The sequence below is a fragment of the Ziziphus jujuba genome, chromosome 8, assembly GCF_031755915.1.
Source record: "Ziziphus jujuba cultivar Dongzao chromosome 8, ASM3175591v1".
Classification (NCBI taxonomy): Eukaryota; Viridiplantae; Streptophyta; class Magnoliopsida; order Rosales; family Rhamnaceae; genus Ziziphus; species Ziziphus jujuba.
Genome location: NC_083386.1, coordinates 7,238,364 through 7,248,800, shown reverse-complemented (window position 1 = coordinate 7,248,800; position 10,437 = coordinate 7,238,364). Strand labels below are relative to the sequence as shown.

The window sequence follows — 10,437 nt, the reverse complement described above, 5'->3', positions numbered from 1 at the left end:
AACCCCAAGGTCATCAACATGACTGCGTCTGCCGGAGTGCGAATGCCATAAGCATAAGCAAAGAGTGGAACAGAAAGCCTACCGAGTTTCTTAGTTTGAGCAACCAGGCCATAAGGGACACGAATTCAATTGGCGAATCCATGTTGTTCAGCTTGCTTATCTCCATGCTTTAGCTTCATCACAGCCTTGGTTATGGATATTCCAACTTATCTCCTCCATAAATCCTTAACAAGGATGCACCTTCATTGATCCTATTCAATGCCTCATTGAGATTCTCAGAGTCACAAAGAAAAAGAGATGTTAAAACTGTGCTTGTTGATGTCCACAGCGGAAGATTGGGTTTCTTGGATATACATAGTCAATGCCGCATTGGGCTACCAGAAGCTTGGCTTCGGCTGTATGTCCGATTCTGCATGCTACCATAACTGGAATTGATACACTCTTCTTTACCTTTTTAATTTTGTGTATGGAGCTTCGTTCTTGGGAATAGTGTAGCAGTAGAGCACGTGCCCCAGCTTCTTGAGCTTTCTTGGCTTGCTTGGCATCATAACGTAGATGATAGTCCCCCGCGGGCCTATTGACAAACTTTGATTTGTAGTGGAGCCCATCATCACTCTTCTCTGTGATAATACTATTTGAAATAACGTAAGTATATATAAACAACAATCGTGGATACGAAGCAAATCTACTCAGATGTATATATCATAGTATATATTTAGTTATATATGCCTATTCTTTCAAAGCCATTTATCATAAATAGTAAATTATATTAATATGATAAAATATTAATTCATCAATATTTATTTTGATAGATTTATTTGATATATAGTATTATTTATTTGCTCCAATAAAAACTTTACAATTAATTCATAAAACTTTAAAACTTTAATTCAAAAGGTAATGTGCAGCGCACGCCCATTGACAGACTTTGGAGTAGTGAAGGCCATCACTATGCTAGATATTTTACTTGAAAGAAATACAACCAACAATTAATGGATAATGCTAGAGGTACTAATAAGTTGTATACTAATTTTGTGGCAGGCAGAGTTTTGGTAAGCATAGATGTACAGTCATATGCCACACAAATTGCTAGTACAAATCCACAACGCAAAACATCTCCAACAGGTATCTAATCTTTTGTTTTGTTTTGTTTTGTTTTTTTTTTTTTAATGTGAATTAGAATCTACATGATCATGATAATCAGATTAATATATAAAATACACCTCTTTCTCACCTTGTATGTAATATTTGATCGATTTATGTTTAGCTATACAAGGGTTTATTTATTCCTTTTCTTCATTGGTTTAGTTTGAGGATATATAGTCCAGCTCAGTTGTGCCACGTTATTGTTCCAGCTCGTCTACGGTGGTTAATGTCAAGCATGTATGCGTGGTGTGCTAGTTAGGAGAGTTTGTTTTGCTAACTGCTAGCGGGCTGGCTAGCTTTGTTATTGTCCAATATAAAAACATTATTGTAATCATTGTGAGCTTGAAAAGCATCAAATATTCAAGAAAAGAAGTTGTAGAAAATTCTCTCTTTCCGTCTTCAAAACTTTTTCTATCAGTTTGCTTTATTTATTATTTTTTCATTTTCGTTTTTTTTTTTTTTTCAATTCTAACGGATGTTAATGCCCACTCAAATTGCTACTAATAAAATTCCTAATGCTAGAAGGATTTGTTATCTTCTTAAATATTAATTAGAATCCTAAACGATCACTAGCTTGATTAATATAAATGTATACACGCACACAAATTAACTACAAATTACCCACTCCAATATCCTATATAATAAGCTTGGAAGTACTCTCTCTCTCTCTCTCTCTCTCTCTCTCTCTCTAGCTAGATTAAGGAAAGTAATTTGGTACTACTTAAATCCTTTATTTATTATTATTTTTTTTTTTGCAACCACCCAAAGACAGCTGAAGATTTCCTCAAATCCAGTACTACTCACTTCAAAGGTTTCAAAGAATATGAAGGAATCATCATTATTGACTACATTAAGTAGTACTCATACTGCAAGTACTCAAAGTCATGATGATGATGATCTGTTTGGAGCGCGGTGGACTATTGTGGAAGTGAGCGACGCCAAGCAAGCCAAGCTCGCTCAAGAAGCTGGGGCATGCGCAATATTACTCAACCATGATTGCCCAAGAGATGAGTTTACAAAGATCAAGAAGAGTGTATCAGTTCCAATTATGGTAGCACTTAAAACTAACGAAGGAGATAAGCAATCTCAACAAGATGGATGGATTATGCAAGTCAACTCATAGAATTCATTTTAGATCCCCTATGGCCTAGTGAATGTGATCCATCGATTTTTTAATTTTTTTCTTTTTCTTTTTCTTCTTCTAAATTGTAGAGCTACTTACAAACAAATTTATGATACATTACTGATCTATTTTGTTATTTCTTTGTTTTTGATTTTCTTTTTCTTAATTGTATATACCTCTACCTTATAATCAATTTATGAAACATTTGTATTTATTTTACTGCTGGTTTTTTTTTTTAATCAAACTTAAAGAATTCTATGTTTATATAAATCTAATCTCTATGAAACCCACTAATAGTTACGGATAACACTCTCAAGGCCCTTATTGTGATGTAAAATAGTTAAATCGAAAATGAAATCTAATTTATGTTTTCGAAGTAACAAAAAATAAATAAATAAAAACTTGTTCTTCTTTGAAAGTCCAAATTAAGCCCCTTTTGAACATGACTAATTAATTGTTTGTTTTTGCTTTTAAATCTGCCTTGAACATGATTTATCAATGAAAAAAAAAAACAAAATGGGGAAACAATTAAAGAATCTAAACACGCTTGTAACAGGAAAGTTGGTTCATTCCAATTGAAAGATGAATTCTACCATCGTGTTTGATATAACATCTGCTTCTGTAATGATTTATTGATGCTGCTTTACGTACCATTTATCAAAAAGGAAAAAAAAGAAAAAAGAAAAAGAAAATGTTGCTTTACATACCTTATTTATTACTTGATGTTTCAAAAATTATGCTTTTATACCTTCTTTCAAATAGTCATATTACTGAATAATACAGAACAAGGCAGTCAGCTTCGATTGCGTACAATATAAAATTGGTTATGAATCCTTTATTTGTTTTTCTTGTATATTTGTTTATATTGTTTTTAACACGTGAAACATATTTGAATACATGTTTAAATTGAATTTATTTATTTTTTTAAATTTAAATTTTATCTATTAGATTGATAATTAATAGTTAAGATTCGACGTTAAACATATATAAATATGGAAAAAAACAAACAGAAAATTGTAATTCCTGTATATAAGGACCCCTTTACCAATACTTTGGAAATTGACTTCCCTAAATCAAATTAATTGTTTTCCTATATATCTAGAAAAATGGACAAAATTCGTAAACCCTAAATTAGTTGATAATTACAAATAACCTATATAGTATGTTACAAATTCAACCCAGTGTGATCAATTTTGCAATTAAAAGAAGAATTACTTAGGACAATATTAAACCCATCATATTTATGCTGCACTACATAAGTTTTCTTAGTTAAATTGATAAATAATGTAATATATCATTCACAAAAAAAATAATATAAATTAATATAAATAAGGTTTTCGTAATATGTTTGGACTGCAAAGGAAATTTCTTTTTGATGGTATAGAAAATAATTGATACTTGTATGATTACGAAGAATTGGAATCCTATATATTTGAAATCAACAATCTCATCAAATAGTTAATATTATATATGTACAAAATTATAATCAGAATAGTCATATCGTTTTTCTCCCACCTGTTTCATGTATTATCTTTTTTTATAGAAGACCATAATACTGAAATTGAGTAATGCAAAACCAAGGCAAATTTTTTCTGTGCATGGTGGAAATTATTGATATATAGATTTTTCACCATATGGACTGTTGCCAATAGAGATATTACCTTTATTACTCGGCTATTTGGAATATATATCGACCATGCCCGAGAAGGACAGTAATTAAACTCAAACAACAAGAACATTCATAACCTCTTTTAGATGATCAACCAAAATTGGTAAAATTCCAAATTGGTGTAACAAGTTTTCTATATATGAGATTCCTTAATGTTTCGTTATTTCAATAAAAATTCTAAACTTCTGAATTCATTGATGGAAAATAAAATACATGCTAATTGAAAAAAGTACATTCAATAAAAAAGTAACGTGAAAATGTTTAAAATAAAAAAATAAAAAAAATACCCCCCCTACTTTCTCTCTTGTTTGTCTGCTATTTCCCATCTTCTCTCCATTTTCTTCTCTAAACATTCGTTCCCTCTTTCTTTCCTCCCTCTAATTCTCCATTTCAAGACCCTTTCTAATTTTCTCTTTCCATTTTCTTCCCCCACTTTCTCTAATGAATTCTCTTTACAAAACTCTCTCTCCATGCATTTTCTCATCATTACTTTTTTTGTTCTACAATTTAACTACATCTCTTTACCTTTCTCTCTACTCTTAAGTTTATCTATAACACTTTCTACATGCACTTTCTCTCTTCACACTTTCTCTAGCAAGTCTCTCTAGCTTCTCTTTCTCATTATTACGGGATAATATTTGTTCCATAAGCTAGTAATGCCAAGTTTCCATAAATTTCATTTGCTCTTGACTACATGATTTTTTTTAAGATTGTATTTGCTGATTGTTTTTATAAAATTATATAATAAAATCAGTTCTAAGACTACTATTTTTCCTGTTAACTTTTCCTTGTACATTTAATGCTAAGGTAAATACAAAAATAATTTTACATTTAATTATTTGAATAATATGGTTGATATTACATGTTTTTTAATTTTTTTTTTAATCTAGCCTGTTAATTATTAATGTAAAAACATGAGCAGCATTAATAAAATTCGATAAAATGTTTTTATTTTTATTTTTATTATTTTTTTATACTAGAGCTAGTTTCATGTGTTATTTTTTTCGTTTAAAAGTTTTTTTTTTGTATTTTTTAAGTTTATTTATTTTCATTTATTGTGTTAGACTATATATTTTAAATGTATTTTCATTTATTTAATATATTTTCTTTCAGCTTATTAATTTTTTAGTGTTTTTTTAATTAAATGTTTCTATTTTTTTGTTTTAGCTGGTTATAAGAAAAGTAGTTTTTCCAGCGATTAGGACTTTTCTTTTCCAAAAAACTACTATTTGATTGTTTATTTTTTAAATTTTATATTAATTTAATTCCTATTTTAGATTTTCTATTTTTTTTTATATTATTGTACTTTACGAAACATTTCAATATTTATGCTATTTTCTTTTGATTCTTTCAGTTTTTTATTTCTTTTTCAATTGATACTACTAAAATAAGTTTTTTATAGTAATAAAAATGAAATTTTCCATTTTCTTAGAAAATAAAAAAGTTAAGTTTGTTTTTCTTATATTAATTTGTCACTCATTTTAATAGTTTTCTTTATTGTTTCTCTTCTTTTTTATTTTTAGGTTTTGATTTTATTATTACAATAAAAATACAGTCGATTCAAACAGTTGTTAATTAATTATCTTCAAGGACAAATGAAATTTTAGGAAACTTGGCATTACTAACCATGACATAAACAATTTACCCTAAAACGCGATAATGTTGGTCCACATGTGAAAAGAGAAAGTTGAGAGAAAAAAATAAAGAGAGTGTGAAGAGGAAAGTAGTAAGAGAAAGCATAAAGATAAAAGAAGAGAAGGAAAAGAGAGACTGTTAAGTAAAATTGGAGAAAATAAAGTGGGAAAAGTACGTGAAGGGGAAAAATTAATTAAAGAGAAATAAAAAAGAGAAAAGTTGAGAAACAAAATGTAGAGAGAATTTGGAAAGAGTAAGAATTAAATGGAGATAGTTGAGGAAGAAATACTGAGAGAAATCATAGAAAACGAGTGAAGAAAAGTAAAAACCAGAGGGAAAAATTAGATAGGAAAAAGGTAAAGAAGGAAAGAAAGAGAAAAATAAATTGAAGAGCGAACAAAGAAAGGGAATGCAGGGGAGAAAAAGAAAGCAGAGACACCAACACACCCACACAAAGGAGGCTCCCAGGCAATACGCGAGCAATCTCTTCTCTCCCAAACCAACATAACCATCCATCCATCCATCCTTATTACTGTTGGTTCATCTTTACACAATCATAAACACAAAAAATCTATAATAAATACAAGATTAGACTACTGCTTAAATTTAATTCTTCAACTAGGAATTAGCCATCATCACCATTATCACCAATGTTGGTCACCTGCATTGTTGTGTAGATTAGAGAGACAATCCCACAAACTCAGGATTAAGCTTGTATGCGGGTTGTGTAGATAGATACATTGTTGTTTACATGCTTATATGTATGCATAATAAACGCAAGTATATCATTATATTATGTGAGAAACTGAGTGCCAAAAGTATATTCATTCCATTCCAAATGCATGTGATTATGTATGTCGTATCTACCTAGTTGTAAAAATTTCAATACCAAAAACTAAGCAGTGCTCATTACGTCTTTTGCGCATGGTAATTAATCATTAATTAAGAATTTAATACATGAGTTTCTTAAAAAGTCAAGGTTAACTTACGCTGTCATGTACGGAAGGGGCAAAAGGCTGCACTTGTATGCTCTTCTATACATCCATATTCTTCTCTACTCCCTGTAAATGCAGACATCCCATATGTGAAAATACAGACTAAAAACATGCAAATTTAGATATATAAACACAGAATGGTTCCATATCTCCTCCATGTGCTCAGGAGAAGCTCTAGAGTCCCAATATGTGAGAAACAACACCAAATGAAATCAACTACGATTAAGGATATAAAGGGAAAGAGATGAAAAAACAGCGATAAAGAAAGTCTCATAAAGATGAAAAAACAGCGATAAAGAAAGTCTCATAAAGGTACAGGCTGACTTTTTTACATTCTGATTTTTTCTAAAGAAGAAAAGGTACAAAGGTAAACTAGAAATACTTGGTATTGGAAAAAGGAACTTTATTAAGTATATAATTATGTTTCTGAAGCAGGTAAACAAATTGTCATCAAAACACGACTTAGAGGAACAGCACCAACTTCTGAACCAAAATGCATGCAGAGAACTATATCGGCATCGGCCTGAAAAACATAGGATGTAAAGCAGATTAAATGGTAAATTGGGAAGCATTGAGCTTAACCTCAGAAAAAACTAGGAGAAGAAATCAGAAAATATCAAAAGATGATATTCACAGAAAGATATATCAAAATGTGATAAACCTCAGCTAACAATTGCAAAAGGAGAGCTAAGAATATTTCCAAACTCAGAAATCATTCAGGAGTTTGCCACAAACAGAAAGATAAATCAAAATGTGATAACCTCAGCTAACAATTGCAAAAGGAGAGCTAAGAATATTTCCAAACTCAGAAATCATTCAGGAGTTTGCCACAATGCTTCCATGTCCTGGGATCAATGCAATCATCCCAGTATTTAAAGCTGATAGCATCCTTAATTATTGTTGGGTCTTTATCATAACACTTGATTAACAAACATAATCTTAAATGCAATGTATTAGCATATCAATAACCAAATTATAAATCTAGTTTAAAGGAATTTAAACTGTGTAAACTGTCACCACCGCTACACACAAGGGGGATATTAGACAAGGATTGGATTTTCCATTAGGATTCACATATTATTGTCTCCTAAAGTTCAACTCTACCAAAAGCAATAAAGAATGTAATAACTTCTAATAACATTAACTAAGAATGAATTGTGTTGATTTGCCATTTATATCAAATCAGATCCCCAGAAAAGAATACAACTTGGATAATCGAAATTTAAGAAGCAGTTTATAAGGAAGTAGCAGAATCACAGGAAAACATCCTCATGAGCATAACCAAATAAATTTTGACTTGAGCAATTCCACAAGTAGCAGTAGATATTAATAAGTAAATATTAATAGGATACACCAGTTACATGCTTAAGTGAAACAGATATGAATTCTAAGAATTGGTACTGGGAATATATCTTTTTCATATTAGATGGGGCTTTATTTTTCTTTTCTTTTGCTGGTCCGGCCAACAAATGAAGAAAAACAATCTCACTTTGCATATGAGAGAATTTCAAATAAATTCATTAAAGCTAATGTTCAGTAATTAATTGAAGGGAGGCATTAATGATATTCAACATTCCACATCATTAAAATTCAAAGGAGATTTGCTCACCAAGTGATAAGAGCTTAAATCCATGCCGTCATCCTTAGTCTTCACAGGAGGAATTGATAGCCACAAAATTAATAGCCAAAAAATGACAAAAGAGATAATATCCATGAGCAAGGAAAAGCATATAAAGAAACAGAGGATGATTATGATCTTGGACTAAGGATGATACCTGTGGTTCTCTAATATCAGATTTCCAAAGGACTTTCCTTGGGAACAGGAAGAAGGCATTCCTGAAATATGAGTTTGAAGCAACTTCAAATGAATAATCAATGCTTATGACAGAAACACATAGAGATATGATGCATCAAGGAACTTCTCAAATGAATGATTAATGCTTATAACACAAGGACATAAATGATACGTTGACACCTATTTCACTTTAGACTTGTTTTATCTTCTCCCAACATTCAATGGGAGCTAGTCTTGCTGCCAAATTCACAACTGGTAGTAGATTTGACAGTTAAAAAGGGAATACGTTTGGATTAGTTTTCTTGTAATTAGATTGTCATTGCAAAGGAATTAAGTTCAAATACAAGTGTGGAGCAAAATAAATAAATAAATTAATAACAAGATTCTTTTTGGTTTTGAAAAGACATCTTATCAATATCAAATTAGTTCTCATTCAATCCATTTCTCTCGTTTGTTATATGTTAAACCAAAAATGAGACCAACCAAAGCTATTATCAAAAGACATTTAAGGATATAAACAACAAGTCATTACCCATTTAAGCATATAAACCAACAATAACAACCCATTTAAGCAAGCATATAAACCAACCAAAGTCGAGGAATTTCCATAGTAGTTTGCAAAATTTAACTTACCCATCACACTAGGAGCAAATCACATTCCAGGAAAGTGAGAGCTTATTTGAGGTTCCAAAGTAAACGTCTTCCAGTGAAAACTTTAGAGGGTGCACCACATCATCCCCACTCCTCTGCCTCGGTCCTCCTCTGCTTCTAGCCTGATTATAAAACGAGGTATACTCAATTTCTTAGTAAATTTTTCTTCTTTTTCTTTTTTCCAAATGCTGGTTTACGATATCAACAGAAAGAAGAATTCACTTAATTATTACCTCCAAAAGCACTGCCGCTGCAGAAAGATTGGAAGATGTCAAATGGGCCATGGGCTCTACCGCCACCACCCATTCCTTAAGTGCGTCCTCACCATATGGGTCATAGATTCACGTTTCTCAGGATCACTCAGAACCTCATAAGCCTAAGCCTGCTCCTTGAACTGTGTCTACAAAAACCCCAATAAAATAAAAATAAAAATAAAAATAATCACTTTTTTGAATTCGAGAAGATAGTGATAAAGAACAAAGCAAGTATTGAAATTCATAGAACCTAACTAACCAAGCAAATCCCAAATATATAAAAAAAAAAAAAAGAAAAAAAAAAGGGGGGGCTTCTACTTGCATTCAGTTCCAGGACAACGCTCAAAAGGGAAAAAATAGATGGAATAAAAAGTTTATTATCAACTAGAGATGGAAAGGGATGGTGTTAAAATTCACCTCCTTCTGGATCTCTCTGACTTCACTAGAAGTTACAAGCAGAAAAAAGCTTTCTTTTTCCTTTTTCCCCAAAATTTCCCTGAAAACTAATACGAGAAAAAGCAAAATAACCCAGAAAAAAAAAAAAAAAAGGTTTAGTTTTTTGTCTGATTTGTGTAAAAACTAAATCTTATAAAATAAAAATAAAAATAAAAAAGAGAGAGAAAACCATAATACCTTACCCGTATTCCTCTGCTTCAACCGAATTCCTCATCATTTTGATCGTCGTCATCGATTTCCTCGGTCGCTGATGGGTGATGGAGATCCCAACGGTCTGATTTTTTATTTTTATTTTTAAATTTAAAATTTGGTGACCATCGTTTTACGAAAAATTTCAAAGATAAATTCACTAACTGAATGCAGAGAGAGAGAGAGAGAGATTGGAGAAAAACCTAAAAAGTATAACTGGGCTATAATAATGTACGCTTCTTTGCTCTCTTCGGTCCGTGAAGCCTATATTCATATGAGTGACACCTTCAACGGTCAGATTTTAGGATTCGAATTTTTAGTTTTCATATATATTGTAAATTAAAGCTAATTGTATTATTGTTTAGTTATTATCATAATTAATAATAAGAAAATAAAATATGGCTCTTAATTATTTACTCCTCATCTTTTCTTTTTTTGAATAATATTTGCTCATCTTATCCAATGATTTTTTAAATTTATAAAATTGTGAATCATGTTCTTTATTATTATTATTATTATTATCC

General features: G+C 30.8%; 1 long non-coding RNA gene across 10 annotated transcripts; it reads right to left on the bottom strand.

Annotated features, from left to right (window-relative positions):
- Positions 1–4,113: 4,113 nt before the first annotated feature.
- On the bottom strand, positions 4,114–10,163 carry LOC125421231 (uncharacterized). 10 transcript variants are annotated; one of them, XR_009640519.1, is made up of 9 exons: positions 9,902–10,163; positions 9,686–9,771; positions 9,248–9,414; positions 8,997–9,136; positions 8,344–8,404; positions 8,178–8,216; positions 6,951–7,091; positions 6,563–6,634; positions 4,114–6,234 (listed from the first exon to the last, which is right to left on the bottom strand). It is a non-coding gene; the product is annotated as an uncharacterized LOC125421231 (long non-coding RNA). The 10 variants fall into 10 exon arrangements; XR_009640526.1 differs by lacking the exon at positions 6,951–7,091 and having other exon boundaries at positions 9,902–10,162; XR_009640521.1 differs by lacking the exons at positions 4,114–6,234; positions 6,563–6,634 and having other exon boundaries at positions 6,642–7,091; positions 9,902–9,998; positions 10,117–10,131.
- Between the last annotated feature and the right edge of the window lie 274 nt (positions 10,164–10,437).